Source organism: Hemicordylus capensis, chromosome 6, assembly GCF_027244095.1.
Source record: "Hemicordylus capensis ecotype Gifberg chromosome 6, rHemCap1.1.pri, whole genome shotgun sequence".
Classification (NCBI taxonomy): domain Eukaryota; kingdom Metazoa; phylum Chordata; class Lepidosauria; order Squamata; family Cordylidae; genus Hemicordylus; species Hemicordylus capensis.
In genome coordinates, this window is record NC_069662.1 from 156,830,705 (window position 1) to 156,857,498 (window position 26,794).

At 44.6% G+C, this 26,794-nt stretch overlaps 1 long non-coding RNA gene across 2 annotated transcripts in view; it reads left to right on the forward strand.

Annotated features, from left to right (window-relative positions):
• LOC128329253 (uncharacterized) overlaps positions 1-25,436 on the forward strand; it is a 124,727-nt gene extending 99,291 nt beyond the window's left edge. The window contains exons 3-5 of one of the 2 annotated variants that reach the window (XR_008309583.1): positions 15,574-15,651; positions 19,838-20,046; positions 21,621-25,436. This is a non-coding gene — a long non-coding RNA (uncharacterized LOC128329253). The remainder of the gene's footprint in view (positions 1-15,573; positions 15,652-19,837; positions 20,047-21,620) is intronic. The other variant, XR_008309582.1, reaches the window with a different exon arrangement.
• Positions 25,437-26,794: the final 1,358 nt, after the last annotated feature.

Genomic DNA, 26,794 nt, shown 5'->3' on the forward strand with positions numbered 1-26,794 from the left:
TATTTGGTGATTTTTTTCTATTTCTTTTTCTTCTATTCTGCTATCCCCTGGTATTGCTATGTCGATTATTTTGACTTGTTTTTCTTTCTTCTCAACTACAGTTATATCTGGTGTATTGTGTGGCAGATGTTTGTCTGTTTGTAGTCGGAAGTCCCATAATATTTTTACATCTTCATTTTCTACCACTTTTTCAATTTTATGGTCCCACCAATGTTTGTCTACAGGTAGCTTGTATTTTTTGCTGATGTTCCAGTGTATCATCCCTGCTACCTTGTCATGCCTTTGTTTGTAGTCAGTCTGTGCGATCTTTTTACAACAGCTGATTAGGTGGTCCACGGTTTCATCTGCTTCTTTACAAAGGCGGCACTTGCTGTTTGTGGTGGATTTTTTGACTTTTGCTCTTATTGCATTTGTTCTTAGTGCCTGTTCTTGTGCAGCCAGTATTCAACCCTCTGTTTCTTTCTTCAAGTTGCCATTCTTAAGCCATTGCCAGGTCTTGGTGATGTCTGATTTTCCACTTATATTGTGCAAATATTGACCATGCAGTGGCTTATTTTTCCATTTTTCTGCTCGGTTCTTGACTTGTTCTTTCTTGTAGGCCTGCTTTCTTTCATTGGTGTTGAATAGTTTTGCGTTATTGACCATTTGAAGTGCATCTTCTTCACTGTCCTTGATATATTCTTCAAGGCCTCTTTTCTCCTCCTCTACTGTTTGATGGACTTGCAGCATTCCTCTTCCCCTGAGCTGCGAGGGAGGTATAGCCTATCTACATCACTGCGGGGGTGCAGAGCATGATTGATGGTCATGATTTTCCTGGTCTTACGATCTAGCATCTCTAGCTCTGCCTGGGTCCAGTCTATTATTCCTGCAGTGTATTTGATAATAGGTATAGCCCAGGTGTTTATGGCTTATATGGTGTTCCTGCCATTGAGTTTGGACTTGAGGATTTTTCTAACTCTCCTGATGTATTCACTTCCCATTTTTCTTTTAACTTCAGTGTGTGTGATGTTATCAGCCTGGAGAATACCCAAGTATTTGTAATGTTCTTTCTCTTCCAGGTTCTTGATCTTGCTTCCATTGGGCAGTTCTATTCCTTTTGTTTTTGTTATTTTCCCTCTGTTCATTATTAATGCAGCACACTTGTCTAGTCCAAACTCCATTGCTATATCGCTACTGAATATACGGACAGTGTTTAGCAGTGATTCGATTTCTGACTGGGACTTTCCATACAACTTCAGATCGTCCATGTACATTAGATAGTTGATTTTACTTGATGTTTTAGATGTTTGGTGTCCGAGGCCTGTTTTGTTTAGTATTTGTGAAAGTGGAATCATGGCGATTACAAACAACAGAGGGGATAGTGAGTCCCCTTGGAAAATACCTCTTCTAATACTAACCTATCCAAGTGTCTCGCCATTGATTGTTAACTGTGTATTCCACATGCTCATTGCTTTTTTAAAATAAATATCTGAATGTTTTTGCTAGCACCAGTTGTTTCTAAACATTTTAGTATCCATGTGTGAGGCAATGAGTTGAAGGCTTTCTTGAAACACGTAGATTTGTTTTTCTTCTTTTGCAATTTTCTACAATCATTTTGTCAATCAGCAGCTGGTCTTTTGTGCCTCTGGTGTTCGGGCAATTTCCTTTATATTCAACTGGAAGCTGCTTATTAATTAATAAGTGTTGCATTACTTCATCTGCTATGATTCCAGTTAATAATTTGAACATGGTTGGCAGGCAGGTTATTGGTCTATAATTACTTGCAACCACACCTTTTGCTGGGTGTTTGATTATTAGATGAGTTTTCCCGGTTGTTAGCCATTGTTCAATATCCCCTCCTTGCAAAATGTGATTGAACTGTTTTGATAGTTGTTTATGAAGGCTTGTTAGGTGTTTAAGCCAAAAGCCATGCAGTTCATCGTCGCCCTGTCCAGTCCAATTTTTAATTTTCTTTGCTCTTTCACTTATTAATTCTGGTGTTATTATTAGATCTTGCATTTGTAGGTTATATTTTTCGACCTCTTTCACCCAGCCTGCTTTTTTATTATAATCTATTGGATTGTCCCATAGTTTCCCCCAGAACTGCACTGTTTCTTCTTTATTTGGTGTTTCAATGTTTCTTGCAGTTCCTCCTTCTATGCTTTCGTAGAAATATCTCTGATTCAACTGGAATTGGATATTCTGCCTGTGTTGTGTAATTCTAGCTTCGTATCTGCTAATCTTCTTTGACACTACTGTTATTTGCTGCTTTATTATTTCCAGGACTTCTCTAGTTTTCCTTGAATCTAGATGGTATTTTTGGATCAGATACTGTTTGGTGTTTTCATTCTTCAGCTTCTTGTCTTTCATATCTTTCAGTTTACTAGCATCTGATCTAAGCCTGGCGATTTTATTTTCTAATCTAATCTTCCATTTAGGTGATGTACTGCTTTCTTTTTTTACAGGTCCACTGATTGTATATCCAAGCTCTTGTGTTGTTATTGTTGCTGCATTGTACATTAGTTAGTTTGTTTCTTGCAAATTATTGGTTGTTATTCCTGCAAGTGCAGCACTGACATCTTTTAATGCCTGAGCAAGTTGTTTTTTGGCAACTGTTTTTAGCGCTGGAAGTCGAACCCTGGTGGTTGTTTGGTTCATGTGCTCAGTTATTTTTTGCTTTAGTTCTTGTTGCTTTTCTGTTAAACGGCATTCAGGATTTTGAGGTGAAGGCATAGGGGAGGTTGCCTGGTTTTGATTTTGAAACAGTTCAGCAACAGTGGCATCCTCTATTTCCAACACCTCCCCCTCAACCTGCACCTGAGCAGCTTCTTCAGTTGGTTGTAATTCTTCTTCCATATCTTGAGCCTGTGTTGCTCTTTGCAGTTCTTCCAGCTCAACTTCTGTGAATACTTTATTTCTTATTATGAATCTGCTCTGTTCTGCTAGCCTTTGTTCTGTTATTTCTGTATCTGGTTGCTTCTCTTTCCAAATTTGGTACATTCTTTTTAAACAACCTCTTCTAGTTGGACTAGACTTGTAATAGCAGATCATTATTTCCTTGTTAGCATTGTTCATATATTTTTTTCTAGTTAAGCGACGTTTCTTCCGGTAACCTTGCAGTCTCCAGCCCTGGTTGCTCAGCTGAAGATCCTGAGTCCTGTAGCCTACTTGCCACCAGATGTCCAGGGACTGCAGCGCCTGGTGCGGTCCTTGTTGACCCAGGCAATGACCAATCTGGTATAGATTTATTGAAGTTACTTTTCACGAATAACGCAAGGAGAGTTCTCCAGAAGAAATTTAACATTTTTTAATGTATGCAACCACGGGGGCAAGAATAGTATATGCGCAGAAATGGAAAAATAATAAAACACCCTCAGAAGAAGATTGTTTGATAAAAATTTTGGAATACGCTGAGATAGCAAAACATACAGCACTCATAAGGGATGAAAACTTGGAATGTTTCAAAGAAGATTGGGAGCCATTCTTACTTTACTTAAAGAACTATTTTAGTTCTTTATGGAGCCTCAGGGCTCCATACTCTCTCCAATGCTTTTTAACATCTACATGAAACCGCTGGGAGAGATCATCAGGGGATTTGGAGCTGGGTGTTACCAGTATGCTGATGACACCCAGATTTACTTCTCCATGTCAGCTTCTTCAGGAGTTGGCATATCCTCCCTAAATGTCTGCCTGGAAGCAGTAATGGGCTGGACGAGGGAGAATAAACTGAAGCTGAATCCAGATAAGACGGAGGTACTTATTGTGCGGGGTCAGAACTCTAGAGATGATTTTGATCTACCTGTTCTAGATGGGGTCACACTTCCCCAAAAGGAATAGGTTCACAGTCTGGGAGTACTTCTGGATCAATGCCTCTCTTTGGTTTCTCAGGTGGAGGTGGTGGCCAGGGGTGCTTTCTATGAGCTCCGGCTGATACGCCAGCTGCACCCATTTCTTGAGATCAATGACCTCAAAACAGTGGTACATTTGTTGGTAACCTCCAGACTTGACTTCTGTAATGCGCTCTACGTGGGGCTGCTTTTGTACATAGTCCGGAAACTTCAGTTGGTTCAGGATGTGGCAGCCAGGTTGGTCTCTGGGTCATCTCGGAGAGACCACATTACTCCTCTGTTGATGGAGCTACACTGGCTGCCAGTAGGTTTCCGGGCAAAATACAAAGTGCTAGTTATAACTTATAAAGCCCTAAACGGCTTAGGCCCTGGGTATTTAAGAGAGTGTCTTCTTCGCTATGAGCTCCACCGCCCATTGAGGTCACTTGAGGAGGTCCGTCTCCAGTTTCCGCCAATTCGTTTGGTGGCTACACAGAGATGGGCCTTCTCGGCTGCTGCCCCAAGATTGTGGAATGCACTCCCTGCTGGGATACGAGCCTCCCCATCTCTGGCATTTTTAAAAAAACACCTGAAAACACATCTCTTCAACCAGGCTTTCTCAGCTTTTAAAAACTTGTTTTTAAATTTAAATTGTTTTTAAATTGTTCTGATTATTTAATTGCTGTTTTACGATGTTTTTAATTAATCATTGTTTTATGCTTTATAATTTTTGTTTTAATTATTAACTGATTTTAATGGTGTTTTAATGTAAACTGCCCTGAGCCTTTTGGAAGGGCGGTATAAAAGTTTTAATAATAAATAAATAAATAAATTTTTCCAATATGGACCTTTCAGCAGGGTTTGAAATTTAGTAACAGCAGCAGGTTGGGTAGGGTAAAATCGAGTTTGCAATGTGGAGTATATGTGTTTTGAATTATTATAGCAATGGTAGATTTGTATAGCTAATATGAACCATGCAGACTGGTAAGCAGGAAGTCAATATTTATTTGATTAAATGTAATTGGACTGTTAAGATATTGTAAAAACCAATAAAATTTTAAAATACAAAAAAAGTTACGTTTCACCATATTGTTGATTGGAGAGGCACTCTTCGTCTGGCTCCTCTGGTGAGACCTGTCCCATATGGTTGGACCTCTGGCATAGCTCTCACCTTCCTCAGAGCACGCAAGCCCCACAACCACCCCAAGGTAGTGCCTAACTGGGGGTTGTTGTTGTTATTATTTTATTTCAATTTCTATACTGCCCTTCCAAAAATGGCTCAGGGCAGTTTACACAGAGAAATAACAAATAAATAAGATGGATCCCTGTCCCCAAAGGGCTCACAGTCTAAAAGAAACAAGATAGACACCAGCAACAGTCACTGGAGGCACTGTGCTAGGGGAAGATAGGGCCAGTTAGTCTCCCCCTGCTCAATAAAGAGAATCACCACGTTAAAAGGTGCCTCTTTGCAAAGTTAGCAGGGGTTAACTTGGGAGAGTAACTAGGATATATGAGTGTAGATTTTAAACAGTGAGACATGGGACACTGAAGTTGATGTCTGTATGGTGAAATGTCTATGCTTTATTTGTAGTTTTTAATTTTCTTTTAACTTATGCAATAAAAAGGTCTGGAGAGATGAATTTGATCTAGATTCATTATGCGTATTGTGTCACCAATATATCAACTAACTTCTACATAGTCAATATATGATTCAACTTAGAACTGATTGTCTTTGTGCTGGTGACATTAGGACAATTTATTTTTTCATTTGCTTATTTAAATCTTGAAACCTAGGAGCAATAACTTCTCAGATCTTTACTGATTTGGTTATTGAGTGTAGAAATACAAGGAGGAAACTAATAAGGCTTACCCAAGAGGAAGATATTGTCATTCCACCCAAAAGATAACAGACTTGGTCGTTAAAAGGCACTCCTACAATAATCTTTTGAAGGAAAAGAAGTTGCAGCACCATATATATCTATGACAGGAGTTGGAGATACCCAACCAATGTCAGGAGCTGGAGTTAATCAGGGATGGAACCTTGTTTTGCATGGTTATTGAGAGTTAAGATCCATAATTGTTGCACAGAATTTACCATCTGTATAGTTTTCATATTTTCAGAATATTGTTTAAGATTCAGGGAGAAAGATCCCTGGAGTTAATAAGACAGATAATATTTTTTGCCAGACTACATCTGATTTGACATCTATAATAAATAGTTAATGAAGTTAAAAGTCTCATTGCTCAGTTGGCCAAGTACAAAGCCACAGGAGAAGATATGCAACCCCCAAATAATTTAAAGTCAACCAAGAATGGTGGGCTCCTATCTTGGCAAACATGTTTACATATATTAATTCCACAGGATGGATGCCTCAAGCACAGAAAAACACTATTGTTTGTCCAATCTTTTGAAAAAGAGATAATCAAGATCCGAGCAACTATAGACTCATTAGGCTTTTAGATGTATACAAGATATATTTTGAATAAACTAACAAACTAGGGCAAGACTAATTAGAGCATTCATTTAGCACAAGCAGGATTCAGAAAGGGATTTAGCACTACAGACCAATGTTTTGTTTTGCAACTTCTTATTCAGAAAACTATCCATGGCCCTTCAAAATGCTTGTTTGCAGCATTTGCAGATTTATCATTTGCATTTGATCTTGTGAATCTATTTACACTATGAGAGATATTTGATTGATTGATTGATCGATTAAGTGCCATCAAGTCAGTGTCGACTCTTAGCGATCACATACATAGATTCTCTCCAGGATGATCTGTCTTCAGCTTGGCCTTCAAGGTCTCTCAGTGGTGCCTTCATTGCTGTCGTAATCAAGTCCATCCACCTTGCTGCTGGTTGTCCTCTTCTTCTCTTTCCTTCAACTTTCTCCAGCATTATGGACTTCTCAGGGGAGTTGAGTTTTCACATAATGTGTCTGAAGTATGATAGTTTGAGCCTGGTCATTTGTGCCTTGAGTGAAAATTCTGGATTGATTTGTTCTGTGATCCATTTGTTTGTTTTCCTGGCTGTCCATGGTATACTCAAAAGTCTTCTCCAGCACCAAAGTTCAAAAGCATCAATGCTTTTTCCATCTTGCTTCTTCAAAGTCCAGCTTTCGCATCCATAGAGTGTCATGGGAAAACTCATTGTCTGATTCTAATCTTTGTGGGTACAGACATGTCACGGCATCTAAATATCCTTCCCAAGGCCTTCATTGCAACCCTATGAAATGCTAGTCTGCAACGTATTTCTTGAGTGCTGGATCCTTTACTGTTGATGGTCGATCCTGAAAGGCAGAAGCTATCCACCACTTCAATGTCTTCATTGTGAATTCTGAGGTTGATTGCTGTACCTGTTGTCATTAGTTTAGTCTTCTTTACATTTGCATCGTAGTCCCATTTTTTCACTGTGCTCCTTGACTTTCACTACTAGAGCTTGCAGATCATCCGCATTCTCAGCTATCAGAGTGATGTCATCAGTGTAGCGCAGGTTATAGATGTTTCTTCCTCCAGCTTTAAAACCTCGCTCTTCTTCCAATCCATCTTCTCTCTGTATATGTTCAGCATATAAACTGAATCAGGAAGGAGAACATATACAGCCTTGTGTTACTCCTTTGCCATTCTGGAACCACTCTGTTTCACCATGTTCTGTCTGGACTGTGGCTTCCAGTCCTGTGTATAGGTTTCTCATGAGAACAATGAGATGTTCTGGGATGCCCATTTTCCTAAGGACATTCCACAACTTGACATGGTCAACACAATTGAAGGCTTTTCTGTAGTCAATAAAGCACATATTGACTTCTTTTTGGTATTCTTTGGCTTTCTCAATTATCCAGCATGCATCAGCAATGATGTCTCTTGTTCCTTGGCCTTTTCTGTAACCAGCTTGAATATCCAGCATTTCCCTTTCCACGTAGGGCTCTAATCTGCCTTGGATGATCCTGAGCATTATTTTGCTAGCATGTGAAATTAAGGCTATTGTGCAATGGTTTGCACAACCTGTTAAGTTTCCTTTCTTTGGTATGGGTATGTAGACTGACCTGTTCCAATCTGTTGGCCACTATGTCATTCTCCAAATTTTCTGGCATAGTTTGGTTAGAGCCTTGACTGATTCTTCTTCTGTTGCCTGCCATATTCCTTTAGCTGTTCCATCAATTCCTGTAGCCTTCCGACTTGGTAATGACCGGAGTGCTGATCTAACTTCACCTTCCTGTACTAGAGACTTATTTCTCTTATTCAAGTACTTTACAGTAATACAACCATGCGGATTCATACTGATCACTTGGATGGATTGATTCAAAAAACCGAGACTTAGAGGTATAAGACAAGGTTGTCTCTTGGCATCATTTTTATTTAGTTTCTATATTACCAATGTTGCACCCAGGCCCAAATAAGAGACAAGACACATTGCATGGATTCAAAGGGCCACACTTTATTAAACTGTCTACAAGAAGTATGAAATGTGACAACATTTTCTAGCTAACTAAAAAATGTTCAGGCAACAATCCCACCACCCCCGGAAATAAAACTCTTTAATACTGATTTGTATTTCTTTGTTTTGCAAAACAGCCATGCTTGTGGGTTGTCAGTTATCAATGGACTGATCACTTCCTCCTCACCACACAGAGTACTGTGTCGAGGGAGAGCTGCCAGAATCACCTCCCCCATGAGTTGCAAAGCCCTGAGTGGGTGAGCCAAGCAACTCCCAAAGAGGTTTCATTCACAAACACCCCGGGCCCCAAAACTCTGAGGGGTTGTTCCATGAAATCCCCAGTTGCCCAAATGGTGCCTCCAGCTGTACACCATTAAAGCAAAGTCACCCTGACAACAAAACCTCAAACAGGGAGAAACACAGGGAGGTGGTGTAACAACATTTTACCCAATGTCTGGTGAAAAGGGATAAGAGTCAGCAAACCATGGATGGGCCCTGGCCCACCCCTCTAATGCTCTCCTTACCCTGAAGTTGGTGGTCATGTCCTTCAAACCTCTTGATTTTCCTTGAAAAGCCAGTCCAGAAAGATGTCTCCTATGGACCTAGGTGCCAAACCTTTATGATACAGAGAAACACAAAACTGCATCAAGTGCTCAACTGGAATCGGCCAAAGCTCAGAAAGTGACAATGACAACCTACACTGATGGAACTCATGCAAAGAGGGTGAATACTGCTTTCTGGTGGTGGGAGCAAGTGATGATTGAATAGCCTGCTCTATCTCAAGCCTCAAAGCATACATTGGTGCAATGGCAGTGATTCTACTTGTGCTCAGGCTTTAGGAGCCAGGGGATCAAAAATACTTGACCTGCATCTGAGACAGTGCAACCACAATGCTATTGTCAAGACCAGGGACATGATGCACAAGAAACATAATGTTGTAATGTAAGCATTGCAACATAAAGCTATGCACAAGCTTCATAACTTGAGGGCTTCCAGAAGACCTAGAGCTAATCACCTGTACTGTGGCCATATTGTAACACCAAAAGTGCACAGTCTTATTGGAGAATAAATTGGCCCAGATGTGCTCGGCAACCATGATTGGGAAAAGCTCCAAGAACATTAAGTGCCACTTAACGCCTTGAGCAACCCATTCCAGAGGTCAAGCTGCCGCACATGGAAAAAGAGGCCAAATCCATGCATGTCAGATGCATCAGAATAAATCTTCATCTCAGCCCCCAATAGGGGCTTATCCCTCCAGAAAGAAATGTTATGATTAAAGTCAGTTAGAAAGTCCAGCCACATTGCCTAGTCCTCTCTTGGGGTTTTGGTAATGTGAACCCTATGGTAAGGAGCTTTTTGCTCCTCACTGAGATGATGCAGAAATACTCTCCTAGGGTAAAAAACCCTACATACAAAGTTAAGGTGACCAATCATCACTTGCAACTCTCAGTCAGTCAGTCTTTATTACAGCCTTAGACCAAAACCAATACACCTAAAACAGTTAACATACTTTTCTACACAGACATGCTAATTACACAACAATGCATTAATTCAGCCTCTTGGCCAATAGGGTATGACGGGCTTGCAACTCTTTGAGGGTAGCCTTCTGGGCTGACATTAAGACATGTACATGTTCCACAATGTCCTTGATTTTGTTCTTCTAAGTGGCATGACTGAGCAAATGTATCTATCTCTTTACCCAAGAAGGAAAGGCAAGTAGTGAGTCCCTCCTATGGCCCCCAATGTATGAAGCAGCCATTCTGGGGTGGCTGGAAATGGGGGCTCTCTACTCCTGGGAATCTCAGAACCTGCAGATCTACATATGCCACAATGCCAGCCCAGGCCCAGGAGTTTCAAATGTCTTGAAGGGTCCACTCTGCAGCCTGATGCCAGCGCCCTCCTCCAGCTTCTTTATTTTGGTTGTGCTATGCTCAGTATCCAAAATGTTGACCCCTGAAGGATTCCAGAGTGGACAAGTTCTACTTTTTAACCAAGAAGGTTTGGGGAAGGGGGACCTGGCCCCTTCCTCTTTTGGGGGTGGATGCCCACAGAGGTTAGCTCATGAGCAGGACAGGTCACTGGGGACAGTCTTGGGTCAGCTGAAATCTTTTTTTCAAGGAAACTACCAGTTGATCCAGGGCTCAGTGTCCAAGCATGAGAGCAACTGGCCATGGAGACATCCCTAGATAGCTCATGAGAGAGACCATCAGATTGGAGAGGAAAGAAGCGAATTGCCCAGACAAATCTGCCATGATGCCAGATGGCAAAACATCCCCTCTTCCACCTAACACCTCTCTCATGAGAGTGTCAGGCCATGGGTGCTCTGGACAGAGCAAGGATGGTTTCTGGCTTGTGGCTGTGGGGACTGCCATCCCGAGGAGCACATTCCTAGTCTTGGGGACCATGGGCAAGCTGTCATAATACAGTGTCCCCTTCATGCCCACATATCCATGTGCACAGGTGTACCCTTTCCAGGGGCCCGAAGTGGCAACTGCCCTCTCCAGCATTGTCCAGAGAACAGGGGGGCTACCCTCTCCCATCCATCTACACACCTGCAGAACTGCATATGGTAGTTAGGGTGGTCTGGGAGCCAGGAGTCCTGAATGAGCAGAAAGCTTTGTGGCTGTGTCCATCCTTCCACCAACACAGTGCACACGCAAGGGATAGGGGAAAGGGGGCATCTAGTTGCCCTCTGGGTGCTTGCAGGTCTGCACAGGGGAGGAGTGTGGGGAGGCTTCGGGGGGATCTGTTTTATTTTTTACACAGAAACGTTGGGGAACTGGGGCCCATCCACTTCCCTGGTGGGATCACAGGCCCCCCCCCCCATTACTCATGAACAAGGCCAGGGCTACTCGGAGGCAGGCAAAGTATGATGGGTGTGGAGCTGTCCGCATGATCTACGCCCACTCCTGAGAGCCAGTCCATGGGTGCTCCGGATAGAGCTGTGTTGGGAAGCGGTGGGTGGAGAGTCTGGCAGTTCCGTGCACACCCCTAGACCTCAATGGGCGATGGGGCTCATAGCGAAGAAGACGCTCTCTTAAATATCCAGGACCTAAGCCGTTTAGGGTTTTGTAAGTTATAACTAGCACGTTGTATTTTGCCTGGAAACCTATTGGCAGCCAGTGTAACTCCATCAACAGAGGTGTAATATGGTCTCTCCAAGATGATCCAGAGACCAACCTGGCTGCCACATTCTGAACCACCTGAAGTTTCCGGACTACGTACAAAGGCAGCCCCACATAGAGCGCATTACAGAAGTCAAGTCTGGAGGTTACCAACAAATGTACCACTGTTTTGAGGTCATTGATCTCAAGAAACGGGTGCAGCTGGTGTATCAGCCGGACCTGAGACAAAGCACCCCTGGCCACTGCCTCAACCTGAGAAACCAAGGAGAGGCGTTGATCTAGAAGTACTCCCAGACTGCGAACCTGTTCCTTTTAGGGCAGTGTGACCCCATCTAGAACAGGTAGATCAAAATCTTTTCTAGAGTTCTGACCCCGCACAATAAGTACCTCCGTCTTATCTGGATTCAGCTTCAGTTTATTCTCCCTCATCCAGCCCATTACTGCTTCCAGGCAGACATTTAGGGTGGCGCAGTGGTAAAACTGCCGCCCTGTAACCAGAAGGTTACAAGTTCGATCCTGACCAGGGGCTCAAGGTTGACTCAGCCTTCCATCCTTCTGAGGTCGGTAAAATGAGTACCCAGAATGTTGGGGGCAATATGCTAAATCATTGTAAACCGCTTAGAGAGCTCCGGCTATAAAGCGGTATATAAATGTAAGTGCTATTGCTATTGCTATTGCTATTGCTATTGCTATTGCTATATGCCAACTCTTGAAGAAGCTGACATGGAGAAGTAAATCTGGGTGTCATCAGCATACTGGTAACACCCAGCTCCAAATCCCCTGATGATCTCTCCCAGCGGTTTCATGTAGATGTTAAAAAGCATTGGAGAGAGTACGGAGCCTTGAGGAACACCATACTTAAGCTCAGATTTTGAGGAGCAACACAGTGCCTCCCACCCGCCAACACCTTCAGACATTCCAGAAGGATACTATGGTTGATAGTATCGAAAGCCACCAAGAGATCCAAGAGGAACAACAGAGTCACACTTCCTCCATCAATTGCCAATTGGAGATCATCCATCAGGCCGACCAAGGCAGTCTCCACCCCATAGCCCGCCCGAAAAACTCTCAACCGCAGGCGAATTATGCTTTGCGACAAGCCTTTACTGTACAATGCCACCATCATATTTAGATGGGAGATATGCTAAGGTGCCGTTTGACTAATGTCTCTGTACCTGCAGTGCTCCTCAGGTAGAGGATATTCTACAGTATGTCCTGTTTTTTGCAATGAATGTATGTAGGTTCTAGAGAGTGATTTCTGGTGCCCTTTTCTGAAAAGGATGGGTAACAGGATGTCAGCTGAACAAATCTGTGGCTAATGCTTTCAGATGTGGATCCTGATATTACCAATCAAGTGTCTCTGTTTGCCGTAGCTCTAAAAATATTAGAATTAGGGTTTTGAAATTTATAGCTGTAGATTGTGAGAATGATCAACTGTTCTGATTTTCTCCTGGAGTGAACAGTTTTTTTTAAATTTTATTATGCACAAGTACTTTCATACTGAAACACAATTAATGATTATTTTGTTTTGTTTTTGGAATAAACACATGTTTATTTTGGAATGTATAACCTTTCATGAAATATAGTAATAACCAATGGTTGTATGCAATAAACCGAGAAAGACTATGAAGCCCTTCTCCTTATCCCCAGAGGAGATAAAGCTTCCCATGGTGACTCAGTGGTGAGTGGAAGGAAAACTGTACATGCTGCAAAATAATTTTATTTTCATTGCTACCCCATTCTTTGGGACTGAGCTCTGGCACTGAAATAGCTTCTAGGACCAGAGCAGGCCCACTAGTAAGGCTGGGTAAAGTGGCAGTCTTGGGTGGCAAATTGACAGAGACAGCAGACTGGCAGGGGGCACCTCTACACTGCCCACCTCTGTTATCCCACCATGACTCACTGATCTGGCAACATCATTCCATGATGAAGGGCTCTGGGATCTTGTGTATTGAAAGCCACAAGTTCTGCATCTTAACTGAAATGAATATTTTATTCTCTCAAGAGATTTCCAAGCAAGTATGACAGTTAAGCATGATGGTGATGTATTTAATGCCATCTGCAGTGTGGCCCTTAGTTTGCATTTCATCTCTATTTTCTAAACAGAGGCTGGTGCTTATAAACTCACTCACACCAAATTGATGGGGGAAGTGAATCCCTCTCCTCTGCACAGCTGACACATTTCAAAATTCAGAGTGTGACACACAATAGACTTAAATTGGTATGTTATTGCCTCCCCTCATAAAGCCTTGCGAGCTGTAATTTAGTGGAAGGTGTGCTAGGGCAGGAGTTCCTGCCCATTTTGCATCTCCAGATGTTGGGCTTTTTGTTGGATCCTCTTGCTGTTGGGTGTTTTTGTGTCGTCCCCCCCAATTTGGCACAATGGGCTGACACAGCTGTGGGAAAGGGCTAGAGCAGGAGTTCCCAATCTTGAGTCCCCAGATGTTGTTGGACAACTCCTGTGGCTATGACATCACCTGTGGTTTCTCTTTTATGATGCACCCATTGTCTCCTTGGTGGTGGCCAAAGCTCAAGGTGCAGTGTTGTGGAGGATGCAGGAGAAGAAGCAGCATCTCACAGGGGTAGCTTAGTTCTCCTCCTAGCCCAAGAATAGAGGGGATAGTCATGGAAAAGCAGTTGTGCTCCTTTTAAATATACAAATGAGTTGTAAGGCTGCCAGGTGAGAAGTATCCTTTTGTTCTAGAACAGAAACTTGTAATGGCTGGAGGCAGTTTGAAACCAAGCGACCCAAGGCAAGTATTTCAGCAGCTATATATGCGGGGTGGGGGGGAGTGTAGTGTGGTGTGGTGTGGTGTTTGTTTGTTTTGCTTCTTTTCTTTGGTTTTGTAATTAATGTTTGCCAAGGCTTAATTCTAGAGATGGTAGGGAGAAAGAGACTACGTTGTCTGGCAAATAGGGATGAACTAGCCAGCTCAATTTGAACCGTGGTTCAAATTGAACCAGCCTGATTTGGGAGGCCTGAGTTTAAACTAGACTGTCCCCCGAAAGGGAGGGTGCTGGTCTGAGTTTGAACTGGACCATGCCTGGTTCTAAAAACTGGTTCAGGAGCCAGTTCAAGGGGTGTATTTGTAAAGGGGAATCCAGTGAGGATTCCCCTTTACAAGTAAAGGGCATTCCCTATACTAATGTGGTGGGTGGGAGCGAGATACAGTTACCTTTAATTTAGAGGCAACAGGAATGGCAGAGGTGGCAGTGTTGGCAGAGACAGCAGTCTAAGTGGCAGGGACTCCTCGAACACACCCCACCACCCGGCTTCCCAAATGATAGCCCAGGCTGGCCTGTGCCTGCACCATCCCTGCTGTTTCTAAATTAAAGGTAACAGTACCCTCTCTCCCCCGCCCCGCATTAGTATAGGGGAATGCCCTTAACTTGTAAAGAGGAATCCTAACCAGATTTCCCTTTACAAGTATACCCCCTGAACCAGCCCACCAGCCTGTTCGGCCTGGATCAATGGCCGAACCAGACTGGACCCGGTTTAGCTGGACCCGAGACTGGACCAGGCCAGGTCAATTCGAATCTGGTCCAGATTTGAACCAAACCAGCCTGGCCAATTCCATGCACATCCCTACTGGAGAAGTATCTTCACCTTGGAAATAGACCAACATGAGTAGGGAAGTGCAGACAAATAGACAACAATTTCATTTTGGAAAGCATCTAGAAAAACTAAAAAATAATAATCATGGATTCCCCCAGGTTTAAGGGGGGGGTGGGAATTCAACAAAAATCATGATGCAAGGAAAGCAATGATGCAAGGTAAGGAACAAAACATGTTGCATTGTTCCAGAAAAAAGGAAGCAAAAAACTTCAGATATTAACATCACCAACACAGAGGTAAGTGATTTATTGCTAAAGAAAGCAGCCATTTGGTTTCATTCAAAGAGAATGAGAGGCAAACCATCACAAGGTGCTTTATTAGAAGGAAATGACATAGCTTGAAATGCATGGTTTCAATCAGTTTAAGAAAGCAATAAGTTCATAACAAAAAGTCTGATTATTCATCCTTACACTGTTTCAGGAAGAAGTGTAAAAGATCATAGGTGGTCACCACCACCATGGTGGTAAGTCCTTATGTGCCAAAGAAAATGATTACTTGTTTACTTTTCTGGCTCACTGGTCTTTTCAGATCAATTGCAGAAGACTTCTGTCATGGTTAAACATTGATCTGACCAATTTGATTACTGTTTTGCAGACTGATAGGTAAATTTCCAGTTTACAAGGAATGGCAATCTATCTGTTCTCTCAAGAGAAAAAGAGATACTTCTCCAATGTAAGTAAAAATACACCTTTGTCTTGCATGGGAAGAGATGTTCAGAGAACTGGATGGGGAGCAATCTTTATTTTCAGGAAATGGCTTGGCTTGAAAATCTTGAACCAATAATGGTTTCCCAAAAGCTCAAAAAAACAACTCATAACAAAATGTCTGGTGTGAGGTAAGGAACATCAGAATTGTTGCTTTGCTTCGGGACATGTGAAACAGCACCAACATGGAAAGAGACCCTAAGAAATGTCCTTTATTGTTACTGGAAGTGGTTGCTTGATTCCATTTCTAGCCCACTGGTCTTTTCAGTTCAATAACTGAAGACCTTTCTCATGGTTAAAAAAAATGAACCAAGCATTTTGATTACTGTTTTGAAGATTGAAAAACAATTTATAAAGAACTGCAATCTATCTCTTTTCTTGAGACAAAGAGATACTTTTCCAAGTAAGTAAAAAGGACACTTGCAAATGTATTGACTTATATGGTGAACTGGATTTGGGGAAATCTTTATTTGCAGGAAATGGCTTGGCTTAAAAAGCATAAAGCAATTAATGGTTTCCCAAGCACAAGAAAGCTAAACAGTCATAACAAAAAGTCTGACATGAGGTAAGGAATACCAAAACTGTTGCTTTGCTAAGCAGAAGGAAATGTGAAACAACTCCAACATAGATATAGGCTCTTAAGAAGTCCATCCTTTATTGCTCATGAAAGTGGCTACCTGGTCTCATGGAAACTTCTCATAGAAACACCTATGATGATTAAACATCTATTTGATCATTTTGGTGTCCCCACCACTGTCTTTCAGATAGAAAGGGAATGTTTTAAATTAGAAAGTGTTGTTATCCATCCATTCTCTAAAGATGTTGTTGCTATAAGTGATTACTATTCCACAGATAAGTAGCTGAAAGGAAAATATTATCTTTTAAAACAGTGTATGATCTATAAAACTAATCCATCTTTCTTATGAAGCCAAGCAGTAGATTTATCATCAGGAATATTGGCAGCACAGGTAATTTTGTTGCTTTATTTCATCCAGAAGTAACTGCACAAGGCATATGAGAAAGAATGAAACCCTGAGACTTATGCAGTGGGTCCTGGGCACGCAAATGGCCAGTGCACACATGCCATGGCCTTCAAAATGGTGACCCCGAGCAGGGAGAGGGCCATAAATGGGCCAAAATGGCACTAAAAAGACCAGGAGGGGGCCAGCGTGGGAGTGGAAACTGTTGGAGACTGCCCCCATGGATGCAGCAGCACACACACCCCCGAGGCCACCAAACGCAGTAGTAAATTTTCTTAATTTTTTTTAAGTTGTAGGAAACCCCTCCCCCCATGGCAGCAGCGATGGGGGCTGGAGTGAAAAATCGCTGGCCCAACTGGATGGGCCCAGAGACTTTTGCCAACTGCGAGGTGCGCCTGCGCAGTTGAGCGATTGTAGCAAGCCCGTAACAACACAGGCTTGTGATTATTTCGGTGTTGCTCTGGCCCCCCCAGTGTTGCCAGGGGAGGGGGGAGAGTCAAGGAGGACCATTCCCCCCACCCGCAGCCACCCCTTGGCCACAGTAGTAATAATTTTTAAAAGAACACAGAGGTTTATTAGTGAGGTGGCTTTTTTTAAAAGGAGCCTCACGGGAAGGGGGGTTTGCACAGTAGGGGGGTCTCTCAGCTGGGCAGTCCAGGTGCCCAAATTACTTAGGTGCACCCCTGCTGCAATGTGCTCTATGTGGGGCTGCCTGGAAACTGCACTTGTTACAGATTGTGACAGTCAGGTTGGCCCCTGGGTCATCTTGGAGACACCATATTACTCCTATACTAAAAGAGCTATCCTGGCTCCCAATAAGTTTCTGGGCAAAATACAAGGTGCTGATTATAACCTACAAGACCTAAATGGCGTAGGCCCTGGGTATTTAAAAGAATGTCTTATTTGCCAAGAGCCCCACCACTCATTGAGAGCATCTGGAGAGGTTAGTCTGCAGTTGCCACTGGCTGGTTTGGTGGCTATGCAGGGATGGGCTGCCCCGAGACTCAGGAATGTGCTCCCGGCTGAAATAAGAGCTCCTCCATCTCTGATAACTTTTTAAAAGTCTAAAGACTTATTTTTTCTCCCCAGCTTTTTAACTGGACTGTGGTTTTAAATTTATGTTGTTGTAAACCACCCAGCAATGGAAGTTTGGGACAGTCTACAAATTCAAAAAATAACAAACAAATAAATATTGTTGGTATATATCAAAATGTAGGTGTTATATAAAATATCTGCACCCACTATCACCATCACCTCCAAAGTTTTCTCACTGAAATGGCCAAACTGTGAAATCTGTTGACAGGCAGTCAGTGTTCATGGTCTTTAACTCTAGGTGTAACATATTTGCTTCATTTACATGTGGCACAGCAGGGGGGGGGATGTTTGACTAACAAGCAGAAGGTTGCCGGTTCGAATCCCCACTGGCACTATATCTGCATGGGAAGAGGCAATGGTAAACGGAGTCGAAATCGACTTGACAGCACACTTTACCTTTACCTAGGAGCTGGATAGATGAACAATCTGGATTAGGACAGGCCCTATTAAAGACAAAAAGAGCCCCAGTGGTGCGATGTAGAGTACTTATTTCTTAGCATGATGTATAGGTTCTTGTTAATTTTCGCAGTTTAATCTGGACTGTGTCAAGGGGCAGACCACTGCTGCGTGCATCTTTGCTCCCTTAAACCTTGCAAGCGCCTCGATCACACACTCCTTCCCACCTGACCGGTGGGTACTGTTGAAGCAACGCCCCTGCTCTCTCTGCTACCCCACAGAAAGAGGCGGGGTAGGGGCCCAAAGTACCGGATGAGGAGCCAGAGGGCGGCAGATGAAACCTTGCTGAAGTTACGCCTCTACTTTCCACACTCACCTGAGGCAACACAAGAGACAGGGGGGTTGGCGCGCAGGGTGCGCGCTGGTGGGGGGAAGGGCTGCGACACTTTGGCGCCATCTCCCCCAACACTCCTCACGGCCTTGATGAGGCCAGTCATTACCTCAAGTGAAAGACTCTGGAACTAATATGGTTTCTAGCTGTGGGGCAGCCTTGGCCTAGTTCAGGCAGACTGGGACAGGCAGGGGGAAGAAAGTGGCCAGGTTGCCGCCTCAGCCCCTCAGGGAAAGGAGCGCCGCGTCCACCTGGGCAGCCGTTTCTCGCCTCTCGCCTCTTCCAAGGCGAAGCCCCGACTTTCAGGGTCCCTCCCTTTCGGGGCTCCGTTAGACAAGGGGGCAGACCTGTCCTCGGCTCTCCCTGCCTTCCCCCACCTCACGACCCTCTCGCTTTCTGGCCCGCTCTTTTTATGTTGGCGGAGGGAGAATAGGTGGAAGTTGCCTTTTGTCTGGCCGGGGTCGGACGGAGCCGTTTTGTTCGATAAAGTTTCAACGCTTTGTGACCAAGCAGGAAAGCCCGAGCCGAACTCCTCTGACAACCTCCATTATTCTGACAACACCCCACCCCAACCTCGAGCTGCTGGTTCGATGGGAACCCCCAAGTTTGTGGCATTTCAGAGAGCTCTGTGAAGAGCTGTTAGTCGAGGCAAAAATTAATAAAGAAATGCCGGGCGAATGGGAAAAATACGCACACACCTTAAAAACAAAAAACAAAATCTTTATCCACGGGATGCTTATTTGAAGTAAAGTTCCTCTGTGAAATGAAGTATCTGTAGAGAGAAAATGCGAAATGAAAGCCCAGTATTTAATGCAGGCATTTTCACACGGAGGAAAAAGAAGGCGGATGGAAGTGGCTAAGCCATGGTTTGCTTTTGGGGAGGGGGAAAAATCTGTTCTTTTCCTAGCTGACCCCCAAACAAGAAGAGGTCCATTTCACAAGCATTGGGGCTTCATTGTCTACCAGATGCACCAGGCTCGTAATGCTCCAGTTGGCAAGGAAGTCTAGAGAGGCGGGGGCTTTTGGGGAAGGAGATACATAGACAACAGCACACTCTTCCCAATGGTTTATTTAAACAACTATTTTTAAGGACTTCAGCCAGTCTCGTTATGAGCTGGTGTGAAGGATATTTCACTATTTGGCATCTGCAACGGGCGACCGCCAAACTAAATAAGTCCAGGGGAAGAGTAGGAGACAGGAAATGGAATGTGGAGTGCGTGTGTGGTGTGTGTGTGTGTGTTTTTGTCTGCAGTGAAGTTTCCCTTGAGTGGTTTCATTTGGATTCTGTCTAGTCTGGCAGGCTCCATAATTCCTAAGACCTCCAAGCCTGCACCATCACTGCCCCAAGGAAGATAGCCCAGTTTCTTCTCTACCTCAGGCGACAGAAATCAGAAAGGAAAGGCGAGAAAGCACAAAGCAATGCGCTGGTCCTGTCAAACGTCTTCCAAGAAGAGCAAAGTGTGTCATTAGAACGTACGGAGATAATAAAAGTTTCGACAAGGTATGTACAAGCAACTGTTAGATATTTAATCTGTAGATATTTAATCTAATCAGTGTGTGTGTGCTATATCTGTAGAACGTGTACGTGTGTGTGTGTGTGTGTGTGTGTGTATCTGTAGACCAGAAAGATCTCGAGCATCGCTTCCGTTTGATCATGTTTTTGCGCTTTCAGTCCGGACAGAGTTTTTCCGTAGCCAAGAGGAATGCCCCCACCCCACCCCCGTTGGGGTATAGGAAACGAGAAAGGAAAATCCTTTCCAAATAAGAAGACCTTTACAACTAGAACATTAAAAAAAAAAAAAAGCCTACTGTCTTGATGGTTGGAACCCAAGGGGACGGCTTTCCGGGCCTTTGTTAACGCCTCTTGCCCCCTGGCGGTTGTTCAGCGTAAGGGCAAGAGGAGGCCTACAATCTGGGGTTCTGGCAACTGTACAATGGGGGCGGGGAGCAGAAGAAGAAAAAATCTGCATCTAAGTTGTCACTGGATAATTTGCATTTTCACTCCTAGCTGGAAATTAAAAAGGCAGACCATCGAGAGGGAATCTAGAGGTCATTGGAGGAGGGGGGGATACTAAACGAAAAGGGGGAGACTTACCTTGTATATTTTGCCTCCCACACATATGCTATGGTCTGTGTCGGGTTCTTCTTCTTGTGCTGAGATCTTATTCACACTTTCTAGGAAGTAAGAATTCTAGGAAGTAAGAATTCCCCTAAGAATTCTGTTGAACTTACCTTTTGAGCCGCACCACGGCTGTGGCTAGGGGAGAGGGGGCTGGGTTCACCCCTCTCTCTTGCGACCCCTCAGAGTGAGTGAGATAATGAAGAAAATAGGGAAGGGTGGACTGGGAGCCCTGGTTCTTTGAACCCTTTCGCTCAATTATAACTACACCTGGCCCTGGCTCTCCTTTCTGCACTTACTTTGGAATAGCTTCCTTTGAAGTAAATGGAACTTTCTTCTGAGAAAACTTGTACAGAACCGGGCTGGGCTGCACTACTATGACTTTAAGCCTATTGAGTTAAAGTTCTGTTGAAATCAGTTAGTCTTATTGTAAAGTAAATGCGTCTAGAAGGGGATATAACAAATGAAAAATGGGAAACCTGCCTCTATTTCTAATTTAGATAATTACATCTGCAAGTGAGGAAGTGCGCCGCGATGATGTCCTTTAACTTGAGGACAAAAGCTCTGAAAATAGACACGACTGCAACACTGCATGCTAGGCATTTGCTGCTATAATTATTTAGTATGTGTGTTTTCTTTTGCATATGATTTGTCTGATGGCCCATTAGAGAGCTGCCAAACTGGCTGTCGATTTAAACGGAGGGCAGTTTTAAGGTGCCAGCTCTTGCAATCTTAAAACAGTTTCCAGTTGATTCAGTGATACTTGCTGTGAGTAAAGAAGATTGGGTGTTTGGCTGCAAACACCTTTACTTGGAAATAATTCCCACTAAAATCAATTTCCAATCAAATCAATAAAAAAATTAAAGAAAATGGGCACAATCCACCACCGGGAAATTCTCCAACATCAGTCCAATGGGCCCGGCCAAATCGTTTCATCATAAATTATACTCTTTCAGGCATTAAGAATTGAGGAAGCCCGGAAAATATGCATTCGGATTAAAAGACTTCAATAAGAAGACAAAGCAACCCGATTACAGGTACCGTGTGTTTGACTTTAGGATCGCAACCTATCTAATCTCAGGATTTATTTTTTATTTATTTTTATTTACAAGGAGCACTTCAGACGGTGTTTGCATGTTAGTTCCCTCTGCCCTGTGGACTGAATAACTTTGCGCCGCTGCCATGCTCAGGGCACCTGTGCACGAGCTAACTAAGCGAGACATCTTTCCTTGGATCGCCCTCTTTGATCGGGAACTCGTGTGTGCTTCGCGGTGCACGTCTAGTTCCAAGGTTTCTGCAGGCTTTGAGCAGCTAGACTCAGTCCCCTTCAGTCTTTGTCAGCAAAATCTGTTCTGCCGGCTCCAAGGCTGACTTGAGCAAGCGTCGTATAGACGTGAGAGATTGTTGGGGAGCCAAAATATGACGCGGAAAGGGGCGGAGGAAGAAGAACGGACTTGCCGGCATGAGAGGCAAAGAAGCTGGGGTTCAAAGGACACGCTTCCTGCAGATCGCTCGGCATTTACCTCTTTCGCTTCCCCTTTAACCCCACACCCACCACCGCTTTATCAACTCTTGCTGGTGTGGTTGGTTCTGTGTTGAAGCGGACTCGGGTGGCGCTCTTCCCTGCCTGCGTCGCGGGCTCTTGGGCGAGAAAAGCGCCTCAACTCGGCGCTCTTTGCACCTGACAAGACCTAGAACAGCCCAGGCAAGGCGACGACCCCTCTCTGTAACCCACTCTTCCTGCTTGGTTTTGTTTGGGAACCGGCAAAGGCCGGCCTGGTTGCTTCTTGGGGAAATCAGTCGATCATGTCTGTGATGAGAGCGAGAAAGAAAGGGGGGGGGGCGCATACACACACACACACACACACCCGCCATTTCTGGAGTTGAAAGGACTCGGCTCTAGAAGCGCTGTTGACCCTCCCCCAGCCGATGTCCACAGCCCACCTCTCCCCCATCACCCCCATCCGCTGCAGGTCCCTGCAAATCCTTGAGCGAGATGGAGCTGCAGTCATTTCCCTGCTATCTGGCTCCAAGTTCAATACTATTGGTGACATTTTAATTTTCTCTCCTCTCAAGCTGGTGAGCTTTGCGCGTTGCAGGGACAAGGGACAAAGCCGGCGAGGGTCACAGCGGCCGGTTCTGTCAGCCCATCCCGCGGCCTCTGATTGACGTACGTCTCTATCCTAACCCCAGCAGCTATCAGCATCAAGCCCTACCTGAGCCTTTCCTAGGGCTGTCTGTGTGTGTCTCTGACAAGTCTCCGGCGGAGGGGGCGGGGAGAGATGAAATGGGAATTGATCATTTTTCTGTCTACGAATGCCGTTTAAAAAGCAACCAATCAGTCCTCTCCCTCCCCTCTCTTGTAGGTAGCTCGCTCCTTCCTTCCTGTTTCTTTCTCCCATCCCTCCCTTGTTTTTGTGTCCCTCCATCTCTTGTTAGGCCCCCATATAGGTGAATTTCCCTTCCCACAAAGGCCCACCACCCTTCCTTTACTGCTTCCTGCACACGCCCAACTCTGGCTCGGATCAGGAGACAATTTGAATCTACCGGCCGCTACAGGTGACCCACCCGAATCTCCAGAGCTTTTGGTCACCCCCTCGTAGCATCCTGCCCTCACCTGATTTCATACTCTCTCACAGCCAATATCTCCCAGCTTCTGGTTTAGTTCCAGTAGCAAACTGACAGCCAGATCCCAGGCCTGTTTATATCGCTAGTTCCAACGTGTTCAACGGACTCCCCGGTAGGCTGATAGGGTCGCAGCCTTAATCTTAGAGGGGAGAAGGAGGGGAAGGTAGCTATTACTAGAAATGTAATAAGGCATGCTAATGGGGGAGGGAGAGGACAAAGCCCGTTTCTGTCTTTACTGGCCAATTCCGTTTCTCTTTTCAGTTGTTTAAAATAACTGTAGTTCTGTTTCAGAAAAATTAATCGGCCTTCATGGTTTCCTTTACTGATTGGATTACCAAAAAAAAAAAAAAAAGGTTTACATGCTAATTAACCGGGAAACCTGGATGAAGAAGATGACATGGTGGATATGTACCTATTGTTAAACCTATGGGCACGATCCAGCCAAAGCTAAGCCCTTCCCACTGATCCCTATAAAACTCATTTAAGTAGGTGACCATTAAAATGAACGGGCTTAATTAAGGGTGTCTAGCTTTGATTGGATCCTGCCTTTTATTTTGATTTCCCTGCAGTTCTTTATCCACAGGATAGTTGTTGTAAAACCAAGAGCTTTGCACAAGGGTGGTACAAATTCAGGTCAATTCATCAACTAGACAAATGGAAGGAGTTGGATTTAAACCAGTTTAGTCCCATCCATTTCAATGAAAATAATGTGGTCTGGGTAGTCCAGTTTAACCGCGTTATAACTCAAAAACAGGAATGGATTCGAACGGCAACTTCTTGATGCAAGTGAGGTTTTCAAGTCCAAGGCTTGAGGCGGAGGCTTGTTCTGCTAGCGGTCTTGGTGACTCGGTCATTCGCACTTGTAGGCCTACTTTGGCCCCAGTTAATCTCACACACATCCTCAAAAGAGCCAGAAGGCTGAAACAAGATAGATATGCTGAGCAATGCTTTGGAGGCGGGGAAGGGTGCCCATAAAGACCGAGGCCATTTGGAAGGAACTTTGGCTCCTTTGGCCTGGAAGAGCCGGGGGATGCTGTCGTCGACATTGCTGGGTCGCAGCTGGGGTCGAGCCAAGAGGAAGCTTTTCTTGGCTGGCCTGAGCCAGGAACTGATCGACAACAGATCAAATGTCTGGCGACGTAATAAGGCCGGCTCTCGCGGAACTCTGGCATCCAAGAGCAAGCCGTTCTCGGAGCCTGGCCTGGCCTTTCGCTCCGCGGCGGCGGGGTGCGCAGCGCGGTCCGGGGAGAGGCGGGTGGAGCCAGCCTGCACTTGGGCACAGAAGGCACTGCGCCGCCGGGCGGTGTCACTTGCTGGACTCAAGTTACTTCTGGAAGCAAAGCTCGCGGGGATCCTCTCAGGTCCTGATTTGAACTCCTTCCCAGTCGCCTTTTATAGGGAAGAAATTCGGGCGGGGGGGGGGCAACGAGGCCCCTGTTTCCCTTCCAAGAGCTCTCTCCTGGTCCCGCTTTCCCTGCGGGTCGTAGTTCTATTCACAACCCCGCTTTGATTTCCTGTCATCACCGACCCACCACCTCAGCTTGTCCTTGCTCGTGAAGGAGGGACGAGCCAGCCCAGCTCGGTTGGGTCCCTTCTTCGGCCGCGCTTTACCCACTTCCCTTGGGCAGTCAAAGTGGGACTGGAAAGACACCCACTGCATATGCACTGTAAAAGTTTAACAGCGGTTGCAGCCAGGGGTGCTTCAAAATTGCAAAGTTAAATATTTGTTTTTAATTTTCTGGCTCAGAAATTTTAACTGCCAGGCAAAGGCTGCTCCTGCGGCTGCTCTAATGGGCTTGCATAAATAGTTTTGTTATTACCACTTGTCTGCTAAAACAACATTGGCTCCGCATCCTGACACATCGTATTTAAAAACCTGGCAGCCAGGAGAAATCTCTCATCTAATGTGAGGGGGGTGGGGGGAGCGACAGTGAAATGAATTTGCTTCCGTGTTGGGGGCGGGCGGGGTAAGGAAAGCTGGGCCGAGCGACTTATACAGTCAGTTCGAAAAAATTAACAAAACACGGCGCTTCTATTAGTTTTTAATTAGATTTTGTGATTTTCGACATGTTTAAAGGACAAAACTGTGTGCTTATGGAGGAAGACTTCCGCAGGAATCTATTTGATTAAATATATTTACTATGGAGTGAGATCCTGACCAATTCTAAGGGGGGGGGGGCGGGGGATCCCATCCCACTAGATGTGTTGGGAGTGCCGATGGCACCGACTAAGACTGCTTTTTAAACAATGTCCCATTTTAGAGGACAGATATGAGCACTTAATTCCTAGGATTAGAAATCAGGACGAAGGCGTTTTCATTTCCCCTGGAGTTTTAGTCGAACCCTTCTAACTATTCTTCCCATGCAAATATGGGCTCTTAATTCTTTAAATAATTGGCTTGAGTTTCAGAACGAATCAGGTGTGCAAAAGAAAATAGCACATTGAGATGATGATGATACTCTATTATATTTTTCACCTTGCCAGATGGAGCGTTTGCACCCTGGTCCTTATTCTTCTAGGGGCACCCTCCAGCAGGAAGTTCTCTTATGGAAGATTCTTGGAAATGAATAAGAGGTGCACAGAAGCACTTTGGGCCTTCCGCAGGAGAACTTCCGGACGGTGCTTCATGTCAGTAGCAAAAATACCACTCCCGCCCCCACCCCCATGTTGGATCAAGACTGCACATTTTATTCATTAATGAAGCAAAGTTACAATACAGCTTTTTTTAAAAGCTACTTGGTACTCTGCTTCTTTGTGGGAAGATGCAAGTGTTGGTTTGGATTTCCCCCCTCCTTTTGTTTTTCTTGCGTTGCCCTCCCTGTCAAGTTGATCGCGGGGGGGCGCTTAAACATGTTCAGTTTGCTTTACGTTGAGGTGTTTGGTGGTGGGTTTTTTTGTTTGTTTTTTTGTTTGTTTGTTTTTTTGCCAAGTAGGACAACTCGGTTTGCTTTGGCAGTTCAAGACCTTTTCTTGTGGTGTCCTCCCTTCTGCCTGTTCTGATCAACCTAACGTACCCCACCCCCGCCGTAAATGCAACAGCGGATGTCTTACGAGCTTGCGACTGAGGCCACCTCGATCCTACCCGTGGGCCAGCGGATCAAACTCCCTTCGCCAGCTGGCCCAGGAAGGCTTCCGAACCGCACAACTTCTTTCTGTATACTAAACTGATCGTGGGGGCGGTGTGTGTGTGTGTGTGAGAGAGAGAGAGAGAGAGAGAGAGAGAGAGAAACCCTGCCAGTCCGTTGCAGCTGAAACGAGGAAGAGCCTTGTAGTACCTGGCAGGCTGCCACATTTCTTGAACTTACTATCAGCTTCGGAGGACTAGAGGCTGGAGTGCCCTGCCTCAGATGCTGGAGGAGGAGAACACTCAAGCATGATGCGGTGAACTCCGGACCAGGAATCTTCTGTCTCGCTCAATCTGCTGCTGCCGCAAGCCTCTGGCGTTGTCGCTTCTTCAGGTATTGACACTGAGAGCGACTATCGTCCTATGAAGGAACAGCGA